The 11,442-nt window shown below is 46.5% G+C and overlaps 2 non-coding genes across 2 annotated transcripts; one reads left to right on the top strand and one right to left on the bottom strand.

The window, feature by feature from the left end:
* Positions 1–6,690: 6,690 nt before the first annotated feature.
* On the bottom strand, positions 6,691–6,772 carry trnal-aag (transfer RNA leucine (anticodon AAG)). Its single transcript has one exon. It is a non-coding gene; the product is annotated as a tRNA-Leu (tRNA).
* Positions 6,773–7,204: 432 nt separating this feature from the next.
* Positions 7,205–7,286, top strand: trnal-aag (transfer RNA leucine (anticodon AAG)). The gene has a single exon. It is a non-coding gene; the product is annotated as a tRNA-Leu (tRNA).
* Positions 7,287–11,442: the final 4,156 nt, after the last annotated feature.

Raw genomic sequence — 11,442 nt, forward strand, 5'->3', positions numbered from 1 at the left:
GGGAGGAGTCTCAGCCTGACCCCGAATTAGTCCCAGGGTAAAGGTCAAACCAGTCTAAACGAAATACAAATCAGCATTTGCAAATTTAAAATATACAAAGTGATATTCACGTTTATTTACGAATGTATCAGTGATCATGGATAAGGTCATCTTTAGCGACCCCGGACTGAAGAAGGGTCTCGGCCCGAAACGTTCTCTGTTTACTCTGCTGCCCGGCCTGCTGAGCTCCCCCAGCGTTTTGAGTGTGTGTTGCTTTGGATTTCCAGCGCCTACAGACTTTCTCGTGTTCGCGGCCCGAAGCCTCTCTCTGCGGCTGTCTCACGGCGAAAGCCCATCCCTAACGGGGGGTGGTGGTCTGTCAACAACAACGCCTCCGGATAGAGTCACAACAAACGGGCCCTTTCCCCTCAGCCGACAACATTTCGATCTAAACTCGTCCCATTCGCCCGCATTTGGTCCGTATCCATCATATCCTTCCGTAACCAGTGTTTGTAAATGAGGTTACATCCTCACAGCATCTCTTCCTGTGCTAACCTCTTTGATGTTGTCTACTTGCCTTGGATCTTTAGGTCTTTCATTCGTGTAGTCTGGCCTGGTGATCATGCCCCAGTAAACCAGAGTCGGCAAATAAACCCAGACTTCACACCGTTAACACTAACCTCCCTCCAAACGGCCAAAGTGCTGCACCTGCCCATTCACCTGCTCCCTCACCTCCATTCAGGGCCCTAACAATCCTTCCAGGCGAGGCAACACCTCACCCGCGAATCTGCCAGGGTCGTTTGTTGTGCCTGGTGCTCCCGATGCGACTGGTGAGACCCGTCATAAATTTGGGGACCCCCCCTTCCTCGAGCATCTCCGCACCATCCGCCACAAGCGGAGCTTCCCGGTGGCCAAACATTTTAATTCTCATTCCCATTCCCATTTTGACATGTCAGTCCATGGCCTCCTCTTATGCCAAGACGAGGTTACTCTCAGCTAGGAGGAGCAACACCTTATATTCCGTCTGGGTAGCCTCCAATCTGATGGCCTGAATATCGAGTTTTCCTTCTGGTCAAAAAGAAAATTCCCCTTACCCCACCTTTTCCCCTCCCCCCTATTCCCCTTCCTACTCTTCTCCCCCTCTTCTATTTCCCACTCTGGCCTTTTATCTCTTCTCACCTCCCCCTGGGACCACCCCTCTCCTTCCTTTTCTCCCATGGTCCACCCTCCTCCCCTGTCAGATTCCTTCTTCTCCAGCCCTTTATCTTTCCCACCCACCTGGCTTCACCTTCCAGCTCTCCTCCTTCCCCTCCCCCCACCTTTTTATTCTGGCATCTTTCCCTTCCTTTTCAGTCCTGAGGAAGGGTTTCAGCCTGAAACGTCGACTGTTTATTCAATTCCATAGATCGGGGGTTCCCAACCTTTTGGACTCTTACCATTAACTGGGGGGGTGGGGTCCGTGGACCCCTGACACAGAAGCTGCCTGGCCTGCTGAGTTCCTTTAGCATTTTGTGCATACTTCTCTGCATTTCCAGCATCTTCAGAACCTCTTGTGTTTACCCAAATATTCTTATTCTTTGTTAGAATCAAGGACAATATATATATATGGGTGAAATCTGTCATACCCGGATATGAATAGCAGATTACTGGTGAAATTACCGGAGAAGGTCCAGAGGAAGTTCACAAGAATGATCCTGGGAATGAAAGGGTTAACATATGAGGCGCCTTTGATGGCTCCGAGCCTCTACTTTCTGGAGTTTAGAAGAATGAGGGGAAATCGCATTGAAACTTACCAAATATTGAAAGCCTAGATGCAGTGGACACAGAGAGGATGTTTCCAGTCGTGGGAAAGCATCAGAATAAAAAGACGTTGCTTTAGAACAGAGATGATTTCTTTAGCCAGAGCGTGGTGAATCTGTGGAATTCATTGCCACAGGTAGCTGTGGAGGCCAAGTCATTGGGTATATTTAAAGCAGAGGTTGATAGGTTCTTGATTAGTCAGGGTGTCAAAGGTTGGGGGAGAAGGCCCAAGCTGCCATCAGAGATGGGGAGAATGGCGTTGAGCAGGATCAGCCAATGACAGAATGGCAATGCAAACTCGATAGACCATTTGGCTTAATTCTGCTCCCATGTCTTAAGACTGTAACTGTCACCCTCCTCCACCTTTTCTGCTACCTAAGCTAACTTTTCTCTATCTCAATTCTGAGGAAGGGTCACACTTCCAAATCATTGATTGTTTCTCTTTCCACAGACGCTACCTGACCTGCTGGACATTTTCAGTTTTCCCTTTATCTTGGACTTGCAGCAACTGCTGTGTTTGTAACTCACTTCTCAATTCTGATGAAGGGTCCCATTTCCAAATCATTAATCCCACGGACGCTACCTGACCTGCTGGACATTTTCAGTTTTCCCTTTATCTCAGGCTTGCAGCAACTGCTGTGTTTGTAACAAACTTCTCTGGAGCTTTGGTCTTTTCCCACTCTTTGATCTCCTTCACCCCGCGCAGACAGACCTGCGGGTAACAAACTTTAACCCTCTTTCAGTCAGTCTGGGAGTCTATCTATCGCTAATCACAAACACTTCCTTTGTTCCCACCAGCCTTTCACTCAAAGCGTCTCTCAATTTGTGACAAAGGACAGCATTCCGTCAGCCTCCATTGTTACTTTCTTCCCCTGCATGCTAACTTACAGAGTTTTAGATCCTTTTGTATTGCAACATTTCATAACTTCTCTCGGTTTAAATAGTGGTTTCTGTTTACATTCTTGGTAAATGTGGACAACCTCTCCTTTTCCCACCTTATTCCTCTGAAGCTTCTTGCCTTTCACGTAATCTAGCCATATCCCCCCCCCACCGATCCTGTTGTGTTGTGTCTGCAGTTTCTCAGCTCTCTCGAGCCAGTGTTTGCAGAACCTCAGTGCCCATTTGTGTGGTAAGGGTGGTCTTGAGTAGCAGGTGAATGTTCAAGGTGGCACATCATCACTCGATTGCCTCTTTGGACAAGCTCTCTAACATCTCTGAAATGAAATCAGGTGAGAACACGTCACATTTACCCTGTGTCCTCGGACTTTGGTTACAACACTGAGTCTTATCATCTGCAAAATTCTCTGGTGACTCAGCAATAGTTAGGTGTGTAAAGGGAGGACATGAGGGTTGTCACGTGACCGGCAACAATGAATATAGAAATGAGTCAGGTTTTATAAGCAAAAACGGAGTATCTAACACAAAACTAAACTGAAAACCCTAACTGTGTCACCAGGGTCTCCCTTTTATATACCTGTTGAGAACAGGTCATCATGTGACCTCACTGATGGGAAAATTACATCGTGTGACCTCTGCAAGACCATTACATCATCCTCATAAGACAGTCACAAGATAGTCATGAGGTATGTAACAGGGTGAATACAGAGACCTGGTGGAGGACTTTCTGAAATGGTGCAAGCTGAACTATTTGCAGCTCAACATCAGTAAGACAAGGGAGATGGTGATGGACTTCAGGAATACTCCCTGTTACTATTGATGGTGAGGACCTACAAGTACCTGGGGGTTCACCTGGATGACAGACTTGAGTGGAGCACCAACACAGAGGCTGTGTACAAGAAGGACCAGAGTTGCCTCTACTTCCTGAGGAGACTGAGGTCCTTTGGAGTGTGTAGGCCTCTCCCTCACATGTTCTGCCAGTCTGTTGTCACCGGTACAATCCCCTTTGCGGTGGTGTGCTGGGGCAATGGCATCAACAAGGGTGATGACAACAGGCTCAATAAACTGATTAGAAGGGCTGGCTCTGTTATAGGAGTCAAACTGGACACACTGGAGGCTGTGGTAGAACAAAGGACCCTCCAGAAAACCCGGCAATTCTGGACAACGTTTCTCACCCTCTGCATGCCACCTTGGCTGAACAGAGGAGCACTTTTAGTGATAGACTAAGACAACTGTGCTGCTCCAAAGAGCGGTACTGTACATGAGGTCATTCTTACTCTCAGCCATTAGGCTCTATAATGAGCCAAGCCATAGCTGGGGAAGTGATGACCCCCTCCTGTAAGACTTTTTGCGATGACTTATTTTTTATCCTTTCTTACTTCTCTTCTAATATTTATGTATCTGTGCACTTGTAACGTTACTGCAACACTGTAATTCCCTTTGGGATCAATAAAGTATCTATCTATCTATCTATAACACAGACAGATCTCTGGTTAGCTTCAGAAAGTAGGGGGCTACCCAACCCTGTGTTCACCACTCCTCCATTCCTCCTTATACTGGCTGTCTACCTTCTCCACACTTTATCCTGATGCAAGTTTCAAATGGAAATGGCAACAATTCCTTTCCCCCAGTGGCTGCTGCTCGACCCGTTGAGTTTTTCCACAGATTCACACACACACTGGATGGAAGAACTCAGCAGGTCAAGCAGCATCTATGGACAAAAGGCAAGAAGTTACGTTGCAACCTTATAAAACTCTGGTTAGGCCACATTTGGAGTGTTGCATACAGTTCTGGTTGCCTCACTACAGGAAGGATGTTGAGGTTTTGGAGAGGGTGCAGAAGAGATTTACCAGAATGCTGCCTGGTTTAGAGGGTATGTGCTATCACGAGAGGCTGGATAAACTTGGGTTGTTCTCTCTGGAGTGTCAGAGGCTGAGGGGAGATCTGATAGAGGTTTATAAGATTGTGAGAGTAGACAGGGTGTATCTGTTTCCCAGAGTTGAAATGTCTTATATCAGAGGGCATGCCTTGAAGGTGAGAGGGGTAGGTTCAAAGGGGATGTGAGGTTAAGTTTTTACTCAGAGAGTGGTGGATGCCTGGTATGGTGGAAGAGGCAAATACATTAGAGGCTTTTAAGAGACATTTGGATAGACACATGGATTTGAAGAAGATGGGGGGATATGAAGGTGGTGTAGGTAGGAGGGATTAGTGTTTGGGTGTTTTAGGTTTGTTTTTTATCTGGTTCGGCACAACATTGTGGGCCGAATGGCCTGTTCCTGTACTGTAGTTTTCTATGTGCCATGGAGAGGAATAAACAATCAATATTCTGTGCTGAGGCCCTTTATCGGGACTGAAGAGGAAGGCGACAGAAACCAGAATAAGAAGGTGGGGGGAGGGGAATGTGTACCTGCTGGTATCACCTCATAGTTGAAACCAGGTGAGGGGGAATGTGGGTGGGTGGGGGGGGGGATGAAGTGAGAAGCTGGGAGGTCATTCCTTCACCTCTTGTAGCATTCTTGGTTGCCAGACTTGAATGACTGATCTGGCCCTCAGCGTATTTCAGATCTCATAGTTCATCCAGGGCTTCTGATTGGGGATCACATCCACTGTGATGAGATGCTCTTAGAGGTTGTCGATGAAACGCATCAACTCCTGCCTGAAAAGTGACGCAAATCCACTCCAATTTGCCTACCAGCTCATCAGGTCCACAACAGGTGCCATTTCATTGGCTGTTTGCTCAACACGGGGGCATCTGGACAGCATAGCTGTATACACCAGGATGCTCTTCATCAACTACAGCTCTGTGTTCAATACTATCGTTCACTCAAAACTAATCAATGATCTTCAAAGGCTGGGCCTCAGTAACTCCTTGTGCAATTGGATCGTTGATGTCATCACTTGCAGACCCCAATCAGTTCAGATTGGCAGCAACACCTCCTCCACGATCTCCATTAGCACAAGTGAACCACGAGGCCACTTTACACTTATGACTGTGAGGCTAAGCACAGTTCCAATGCCATATTCAAGTTTGCTGACGACACCACTGTCATTGGCTGAATCAAAGATGGTGACGACTCAGCATCAAGGAGGGAGACTGAAAATCCGCTGAGTGGTGCCACACCAACAACCTCCCACTCAATGTCAACGAGACCAAGGAGCTGACTTCAGCAGGGGGAAACTGGAGGTCCATGAGCCAGCCTTTATCGTGGGACCAGGGGTGGAGAGGGTCAGCAACTTTAAATTCCTTGATGTTAATATTTCAGAGGATCTACTCTGAGCCCAGACCCAGCACATAAGTGCAATTACAAAGTATGCACGGCAGCTGCTCTACTTCTTTAGAAGTTTGCGAAGATTCAACATGACATCTAAACCTTTGCCAATCTTCGATATTGCCTGGTTGAATCATGGTCTGGTATGGAAACACCAATGCCCTTGATTGGAAACTCTTGCAAAGGTAGTGGATACAGCCCAGTCCATCACAGGTAAAACCCTCCCCACCATCGAGCACATCTACACGGAGTATTGTTATAGGAAAGCAGCGTCCATCATCAAGTACCCCCACCACCCAGGCCCTGCTTTCTTCTTGCTGCTGCATCAGGGAGAAGGTACAGGAGCCTCAGGACCTGCACCACCAGGGTTCAGCAACAGTTAATACCCCTCAGCTGTCAGGCTTTTGAACCAGTGGGGATAACTTCACTTGCCACATCACCGAAATGCTTCCACAGCCTATGGACATATTTTCAAGGACTTTTCATCTCACGTTCTGCATATTTATTAGTTACTTATCTTTTTTTTTGGTATTTGCACATTTTGTTTTCTTTTGCACGTTGGTTGTCGTCTTTGATTGTTTCTATTAAGTTTCTTGGATCTGAGTACACCCCCGGCAAGAAAATGAAAGTCAGGGTTGCATGTGGTGAAACATATGCACTTTGATAATAAATATACTTTGAAATGTGAAAACATTACCTGTATATTTGAACAGTATATTTAATTTACTATTCGAGCAAAAGTTACTGGCAGCGGTGGGATTCGAACCCACGCCCCCGAAGAGACTGGAGCCTTAATCCAGCGCCTTAGACCGCTCGGCCACGCTACCTTGTGGCAGCTGGTTTCCGTAAACACATTCTAGAAGCGATCCTGGGCCGAAACATTGGCAATAAATTATGTCTATAAATGTGCCCGCACAACCGTCCTCATTGTAACTGAGATTTCACCGGACAGGGGAACAAGCTGCCCCCGACGCTAAGAGAGAAATGATCACGCTCCCCCTGGCCTGGTGGACCCTCAACGGCGACGGATCCGCCGATAGCGCCAGGCCGCAGGCTTCGTGCGGCCTCGTGGTTTGAGGCAGTGCAGTCAAACGCCACCCCGTCGGGTAGCGGCCTGACCTTCCAGCCGGCTTGTAATTCGCCGTTCCCGTAATCGGAAAGAGCGTTTTAATCGGAATCGGTCGATAATATCGATGACTGACTTTTGCATCATTATACTGCTTGCTTCAGAGCGCGCCCGGGCTGAGAGCTCGTCAGTCGGTAGCGTGGCCGAGCGGTCTAAGGCGCTGGATTAAGGCTCCAGTCTCTTCGGGGGCGTGGGTTCGAATCCCACCGCTGCCAGCAACCTTTTACCCTTTTACACTCCCTCAGTCTCACCGCTGCACCCCTCCCTCCACAACCCGCTGCAGCGTCCAGTAAAAGAAATTAAAACCCACATTGTCCTTTCAAATCCAGACTAAACAAAATAACTGGAGACTGCAGGTGATGGACTTCGGAGCAAAATAAAACGGTTGGAGAAATTCGGCAGTAAAAACAGTGGCTGGAGCATCTGATTCAGATTCAGATTTATTTACCACTTGTGCTTGAAAATGTGCAGTAAAATGTGTCGTTTGCGTTAACAGCCACAGGACCATAACAAAGTACAGTATTAAGCCACAAACAAGAGAAAATCTGCAAATGCTGGAAATCCGAGCAACACACACAAAATGCTGGAGGAACTCAGCGGGCCAGGCAGCGTCTATGGAAAAAAAAGTGCAGAAAACGTTTTGGGCCGAAACAACCCTTCGGCAGTCCTGCTGAGTTCCTCCAGTGTGTGTGTGTGTATGTGTGTGTTGCACAGTATTAAACCATTCAGCCCATCGAGTCTGCTCTGCTGTTAGATCACAACTGATACATTCCCTGTTCAACCCCTTTTGAAGTTCAAAGTAAATTTATCATCAAAGCATGCATATATTTTGTCTGTAATACAAACAGGAAAAGCTGGAAATTCTCAGCAGGTCGGGAAACTAAGGGAATGCTCCAGGTGGAAGACTCAAAAGGTCTGAAGAAGGGTCTCAGCCCGAAACGTCGACTGTTTATTCATTTGCATAGACATTGCCTGACCCGCCCAGTAACTCCAGCATTTAGTGTGGGGTCTCTCTGGATTTCCAGTATCTGTAGACTTTCTTGTGTTTATCAAAAGGTCATGTTCTTCAGGGTTGTGTCTAGTAGAGTAGATGTGGGAGAGCCAGTGGACACGAGTACAGACATCCCACCTCTCCCGGAAGTTCCAGGAGTCTCCCGCATATTAATAGTGGCTCCCTGATGCCTGCAAATTATATACAATATCACGGAAGTCAATCTTTTTGAGAGCGAGAGAGCGAGACAGAAAGCAAGTGAGAGCACGAGAGAGAGAGAGAGTGCGAGCGCGCCATGGCAGAGTGTTCCAAAAAAGTATATAAAACGTACGTCACCCCAGACTACACTAAAGTGTACCCCTGTCTAATAGGAGTCAAAATAATGACAGTGTTGCTCGCTGCACTGTTTGCAACAGTGACTTTTTTATTGCCCATTGTGGGTTAAGACTATAAAGGACATGTTGAGGCGAGTCTAACAGGTGTCATTCGTTCATTAGTATAACTAATGTTCTTTAAACTAGCTGGCTAGCTGCTGAGGAGCTACTCTATTGCAAACATCACACCTCTCCCGGAAGCTCCAGGAGTTTCCCGCAAATTGATGGTGCTACCTCCCTGAAATGAGTTTTTGCAGGGTGAGATGTCTGCGAGTAGGTGCAAATAGCAAAGCTTGCAGTAATTGTAACATTGGGCATCCATGCAATCATAAAACTAGAGGTGTGTGTAACAGTGGTGATAATCATGGGGAACTTCAATCAACACAAGCACTGACAGATAAAGTCTTCACATTGGAGAGATAATTCATGGTGCGTTATGTACATAAGATGGTTTCTTACATCCTAATGTTGAGGAAACACAGGAACGGCTCTTAGATCTCATTTTGTGGAATTAGCATAATGTTATCCGTAAGACGTAGTGAAAATTGCAGGTCTAATTATTATTTCTCCTCTGAGTCAACAGGTGCCATGGCTTTGATCTTCAGCAGATGTAATGTTTCTGTTCTCTGGACCGGCTGGGTGTAGCAGACGTGTGCACTCAAGCAGGTTTGACAAATAAAAACTCTAAAAAAATTTTAAATAAATAAATAAATAAATAATTTTTAAAAGGAAGAAACACAGCCTCTGCCATTTTGTATAGAGCATAGAAATTTACAGCACAATACAGGCCCTTCGGCCCATAATGTTTTGCCGACCATGCAACCTACTCCAGAAACTGCCTTGTGAATGACGATGAAAAGTTTTCCAAGGAGGATCAGTGGGAATTTTTTCTGAATCAGAATCGAGTTTAATATCACCGGCATCCATTGTGAAATTGTTGTTTTGTGGCAGCAGTACATTGTAATGCATAATAATTTTTTAAAACTATAAATTACCAAATATATGCAGTATATAGTTTAAAAATTGAAAAAAAAAGTAGTGAGGTAGTATTCATGGGTTCAATGTCCATTCAGAAGTTGGATGGCAGAGGGGAAGAAGCTGTTCCTGAATCGCTGAGTGTGTGCTTTCAGGGTCCTGTACCCCCTCCCTGATGGTAGCAATGAGAAGAGGACCTGTCCTGGGTGATGGGGGTCCTTAATGCCAGATGCCCCCTTTATGAGGCATTGCCTTTTGAAGGTGTCCTCAATGCTGGGGAGGCTGGTGCCCATGATGCAGCTGACTGACTTTCTTGAAAAGATAATCAGGGAGAGAGAAGGGAACTTTGTCAACTGCCTAAAATATAAGGAAAAGAAAATAGTCATAACAGTAGGCTAGATTGCAGATGGTGACTCTCAAAGTGGGAGACAGGAGAGACAGGCCTTTCTGGCACTTTGAGCCATGTTGCTTAGCAACCCCCGATTTAACCCCAGCCTAATCACAGGACAATTTACGGTGACCAATTAACCTACTAACCAGTATGTCCTTGGACTGTGGGAGGAAACCAGAGCACCCGGAGGAAACCCACGCGGTCCTTACAGACGACATCGGAATTGAACTCTGAACTCTGACGCACCGAACTGTATCACCCAGCATCCTGGCGTTGAGGGATTTGTTTCCAATAGGCGAAGAATACCCCCAAAAAGTGGGCTGAGAAATGGCGGATGGGAGCTTCTTCACTGAGAGGGATGGTGCAAGTGTGGAACGAGCAGCCAGCAGAAGTGGTGGAAGCAGATTCAAGGGCAACAATGTGTTTGCCTTCCTCACTACTGAACCAACCGGCAAGTTAACCTTTCAGGAATCCTGTTCCTAAGATAACAATCACCTCATTCAGCATCTGAGCGAATGTGTTGACATAACTACAGGTGTGGCAATATTGGTAGCTTTCCTCAATGTATTGAGGAAAGAGGAAGGAGAAGATGGCGGCGCGATGCAGTGCACGCGGCCTCTCCGGTGATGAATATCTGTAATCTGTCAAGTAGGAGGCCGTGCACAATTCTGATTTTATGGAGGCAGACGTGAGAGCATGAGGGAACATCTGGTGAAACTTCTGAAATGCCTGTTTCGCTGCCGCCGCTACTGTGTGATCCGAAATCTCCAGAGGGGAAGGCCCCGAATCCTTGGCTTTGCCTGTTGCTCGGTGGCCGGGGCCGGGGTCGAAGCGCTCAGCAGAGATGGTGCTCAGTGTCGGAGGGCTGGTCGGAGGCTCGAAGTTTACGGATGGACCCAGAAGTCGGACTGCGGTCGGATGCTTCCAGGATGCTGCATCGGCAAGTTTGCGGCGCTGGAAGCTCATAGCAGGGAGAGTTTCTCCCTTCTACCATCTGCGTGAGATGTTGGGGCTATCAGGACTTTGAGACTTTTTTTTTTGCTGTGCCCATGGTCTGTTCTTTATCAAATTACAGTATTGCTTTGCACTGTTGTAACTATATGTTATAATTATGTGGTTTTTGTCAGTTTTAGTCTTGGTTTGTCCTGTGTTTCTGTGATATCATACCGGAGGTACATTGTATCATTCCTTAATGCATGCATTTCTAAATGACAATAAACGAGGACTGAGTGTCCTCATAATCTAAAAAAAAACATTTAAGAGAGGTTTGGATAAAACATGGAATGGAATTGCATGGTCCAGGTGTGGGTTGCTGGGCACAATAACAGTTTGGCACAGACTAGATGGGCTGAAGGGCCTTTTTCAGCAAAATTCTACTCTAGACACTAATACATTGAGGAAAGCTACCAATATTGCCACACCTGTGGTTATGTCAACACATTCACTCAGATGCTGAATGAGAAGACAGAGGTGATTGTTATCTCAGGAACAGGATTCCTGAAAGGTTAACTTGCCGGTTGGTTCGGTAGTGAGGAAGGCAAGCACTTTGTTAGCTTTCATTCAAGGGGAATAGAATATAAAAACAATGATGTAATGCTGAGGCTTTGTAAAGCATTGGTTGGATTGCATCTGCAGTACAG

The sequence above is a fragment of the Mobula birostris genome, chromosome 11 (assembly GCF_030028105.1).
Source record: "Mobula birostris isolate sMobBir1 chromosome 11, sMobBir1.hap1, whole genome shotgun sequence".
NCBI lineage: Eukaryota > Metazoa > Chordata > Chondrichthyes > Myliobatiformes > Myliobatidae > Mobula > Mobula birostris.